Source organism: Mytilus edulis, chromosome 6 (genome assembly GCF_963676685.1).
Source record: "Mytilus edulis chromosome 6, xbMytEdul2.2, whole genome shotgun sequence".
Classification (NCBI taxonomy): domain Eukaryota; kingdom Metazoa; phylum Mollusca; class Bivalvia; order Mytilida; family Mytilidae; genus Mytilus; species Mytilus edulis.
Genome location: NC_092349.1, coordinates 20,136,749 through 20,141,901, shown reverse-complemented (window position 1 = coordinate 20,141,901; position 5,153 = coordinate 20,136,749).

The following is a 5,153-nucleotide window of genomic DNA, read 5'->3' as shown; positions in this document are numbered from 1 at the left end:
CACAAATTATGTGGATTTCATGGAAAACAAAATTGTCTTGCAATATTATATTATTTCAAAGAAAAAATATCCAAACATAGGATCATTATATTTTTTTGTACCATTTTATGTCTTCACCAAGTTACAATTTAAGATGGTCTCATTAAACTTATGGAATTTTGTTTACTTTATTTTTTTCTGTATTTTGTTTTTTTGTTGCTAAGTAAACCAAAGAATATGTCTTTGAAGCAGGAAAATATTTATCAACAACCAAAAAGTATTCCAAGATATTGTAATGGTTCTGTTGATTGGTTCACAATTTCCTAGGTACATTTACTGCACATTATGTATAAACTAGAATTACCAAATAAAGGTATAAAGAAAAAGCACTGTAAGACAGAATATTTATTTTTTATGATCATGGTATTTACATGATACAATACACTGTAATATATATGCTAGTCATATAAATAATTATACTATTTTATATTATATTTTTGATGTATTCAGGGGACTTAATTCCATGTTCAACACCATATATTTTGTTAATACATTGTATTGTATGCCAGGGCTAGTGTAATATTTAGATTGTTTGTCAAATAAGAAACTAATGTCAATTCAATTGATTTATTTTATTCTTGCCAACAGTTTACATTTCAAAGATGTTAAAATAAATGTTATATTGTATATACAATGTATATATATATGTCTATGGAAAATTACGGTAATCAAATGCAATTTTTTTTTTTCTAAATTGGTTAACTTTTTAATTTTTAAGTTTCATAAAACATCATGACGTTTAAGATGTTTTGTCTAAAAATCAAGATTTTTGCTTTATAAAAAATTGAAGTATTTTAAATGAAAAGTTTAAAATTTTAAGTTTTTTCATATATCATTAATCAAGATTTAGTTCAAAAGATGCTATATGGTTAATGTTTTGCATATTTTCTTAAAAATTTTGAGGGGCAAATATTGAGTGTATATAAAAACATTATGAGGGGTGCTGCTTTTACTGACAATCACTGTGGTAACATATTACATTTGTCCTCAATATTGTTCTTTTTTAAAATTCATCTAATTCTGACCATTTTTAAATAGGAATTATAGGAAATTTGAAGCTAGGTAGCATACACATGTATACACATTTTGGTACATATATAAATACTGTATGGTGACTTATAATTGCTTACAGCCACTTCATTTGGACTCTGTTGGATAGCGGTCTCATCCACAGTCATGTTATCTCTTTATTTTATACTGATAATCTGGTTTTTTTTGGTTTTTTTACCAAAATGTTATAGAAATTTAAGTAATTTCTGTATAACTTTAATTAATATTTCTCTTTGGATAAAACTATTATTAATTGTATGCTTACTTAAAATAATTTATTTTTGATATTTGCATTTAAAATCCAGACTGAGATTGAGTACTAATATATTATTTACCAGTATGTTAAATTTATAGTTTTACTGTTTTATGTAATTGATAAACAAAATATTTATTTTTTTTAAGGGCTATTCCAGAAAAAAATGTATGGGGGGGGGGGGGGGGGGGGGGGGGGGGTTGGAAGGCACAGTATATTAATAATACATGGGTGATGGGTATCAGAGCAACTTTTCACACTATAATACACTATAATTCTCAATTACAATTGTGTGGGTGGCGGGTGCTGACAAAAACTGCCTTCCAACCCCTCCATACATTTTTTTCTGGAATAGCCCTAAGAAAAATTTATTGTTATTTATCGTTAATCATTTATTGTGTATAAAAAAAGAGAATAAAAGTATATAATTGAAAATTTTGTTTATTGTATTCTGGCATTTTAATGATTTTTAAGATGAAAGCAAATTTCAGTGATTTTATATATCTGTTTCTCAAGGACTTATATTTCTCACATTCTCACATGCTAATTACAGTTTTTTTTTGATATGTGAATTTTTTAACTTATATATAGTAGGATAACTATGTTTGGTAGATGGGTTCTTTGCAGCGCCTACATGTCCATCAGAGGCATTGGCGCCGAACTACATTTCATTTGCTCCGATTGTGTATAGGTAGATCAATGGTGTAGGTTATTTCTAATTTATCATTACTTATAGAACAACTAATCAAATTCAAATAGAGAAAAATATTCAATGAGTGACCGAACAACACATTAATTCACAAATGCGCTATGCGCACGAGATAAATTATCAATGTTGTTTGGTCACGAGTTGAATATTTTTCGATATTTGAACTCTTTAATTAGTTATTCTTTTTATTACATTGGCAAATAGCTTTTTTTATTTAAAGAAAAACCAATTAATGTAAAATATGTAAGGAACTATAACTTTTTTCTATGGATTCACAATTTGTTTTGATCCGCTGTTATTTATGTCTTGACAACGCCTATTGTTGTATGACGTCAGAGAGTGAAGTAACCATGTTTATTTCACATGTGATATTATCGGTTTTTATTTAACTGGGAAATCAATGTAATTCATTGCAACCAATGTAATAAATGTATAAACACTTCTTCTGTTATATGTAAGTAGCAGCCTGGATATATTGATGACATCCATAAAGTTATATGTTAGGGTGGTGTGATTAGAACTGTTTCTATTAATGCAAATAAACAATTCATGACTGTTATTCGTCCTCTGACAATTTGAAATGCCTGCATCTTCCCAGAAATAAGGTGGATAAGGTGAAGTTGAGCATATATAAGTGCTTTGCGTATTTGAAGAATGCATTACATGTGTCATCAGAACGAGTTTCAGACATAATGTCAAATGTGAAGTAGTCCTCATTTTCGAGGGGGGGAGGAATGGAAACCTAATAGACATTTACAAGTGTCACTTGATTTGTATTTATACTATGTACTTAGCCCAACAGATTGGATTGTCCTCCACCAGTTCTAAGCCAGATGAAAACTACAACAAGCTATTTGCAGGCAACAACAAGCACAGTTATATACATGTTATAATTGACAATTCATAACATATGTACATCTGGCTAACAGAAGAGGATTATATTGCTTAATAAAGAATTAACATCCCTGTAATTCACCTGTTCACAAGCAGCGCAAATGAAAGATCAAAACTTTTTTTTATCGGCACAAATGTTGTAGGCCTCGTTCACATGACCTTGACCTAATTTGAGTGATCAAGTTTAAATATAGTTACATGATTACCAATAGGTCTGTTTTTTAGATACTAGAAGGTCAACTATATGTGGTGTATGAAATAATTTCAAGGGGTAAATATCATTCATCCAGGTTTTATCTGACCTTGACCTCATTTTCATGGATCATTGGTTAATGTTAAGCTTTTGTGTTTTGGTTTGTTTTTCAAGTAACTGAAGCAATATGTCTCCTGTACATCTTCTTAAATCTATATACTAGTAGCGGTACATGTAATCCACCAGGTTAAGGTAAATTTGTCATTGGGTTGCTGTCTCATCAAGTTTTACCCACAATTCCTTTTATTCATATCCTCTATAAAATTCCTATACTCTGATTTCCTTCCAAACAGAAACATCTTTAATTTGAAATATTTATTAAAGTTAATGTTAAATATGTGAGAAGACATATAATCAGAAAAAAGATAAATATGTGTACAAATAAAATCTCGTATAACAGAGCAATAAAATATAATCAGCATCGTAACAAAATAAATATGAGCAACTTATAACTCTGTAATTTTTGGAAAATAGGAGTACTCACTGAAAATCTATCACATAAATTTTGTTGTCATCTACCTAATAAAAATCAACCGAAAATTCAATAATTTTACACATTACTTTGAGTTATCTTGTTCGTGTTTTGTTGGTCTTGTGTATACCTTGAAACCATTTGTGCAAAAACAAACCTCAATACATTTTTTTTTATAAAACAGTAAACATTAAATACTCCAATATCATTTTTAGACATTAATTTTGAAAAAAAATCTATTATGAAAACTTGTCAGAATTTTATCATTCTTAAAACAGATAATTATTCATGAAAATTAGAAATAATATATATAATAGTGGTATATAATAATATCTTTTAATATCATGACTTAGATTGATTAATTGGTGGTATATTTAACACCATTTTAAACACACTTGGATATATGATGGTGGCAAGTTTTATTGTTGTAGAAAGCCTGAGTACCGGACACAAACCATTGCCCTTTGGAAAGAAAACTTGCAATCCTAGTCAATAAAATATGAGTCAAGCCCACCTCACAACAACTAAGTTTTAAACTCACAACCTCAGTGTTAAAAAATAGATGATCTTCTTGGACCAATCTGCCACTGAGGCCCACAGCAAAGAGGTGTCTTGACAAAAAAACACAACACAATGTTTTAAAATGACTTATACATGCTTACACAATTTCATACAAAAAACAATTTACCTATCAAAAGCGGGAAACCAACCTTAAGTAAATTTTAAAAATTAACAAAACAGGCAGTGATTTTTTTGACCAGGCAAATAAAACCAACAAAACGTTTCTAGTGGTTAAGTTTTCACCAATAATTATTTTACAGCTAATTTCCTAATGCATGTAGAACAAAACTTTGGTTAGCTTGCTTGCTTTTATGGTATATTGTACAATCATTAGGATAACACCCAATTAAATTCAAATATGAAATATACAGGTTAAACTATGCCTATATAAATTGTTTAACGATATCAATCTGATTTACAAAGCTTGTATATACAATTATGCAAACAAAGCAAGCAAGCCAACCAAAGATTTACTTTGCAAGCATTATGAAAACAGCTGTAAAGTATTTTTAACATCAGTGTTGAAAGGCTAGTGATACCGCAGATTAACTACATAGACCACTGGACTGCTGATGGATGAACAAGGGGAATAATTACTTTGATAAGTGATTGTGGTAAAAATATGTGCATCTGATCATATGAATAAAAAAAGATGAGTGGGGTTCATGTAAATTAGAATCAATCAAAAGATAACTTATTTGATAAAAATTGCACTGTGAGTAAAATTTTAAATCTTATCTATATTTCTGCCAATTCCATCATCGATGGTCCAATTATTTGTAATGACATGGTGCAAATGCAGTTAATGTTTGAGGTATTTTTTATTATGAATATTTAAGAGTATTGTATTAAAATAGGCATAACAGTAATATATATGAAAAGTTGCCACTGTTAATTTGGGAATTGATGGTTGCAAATATCC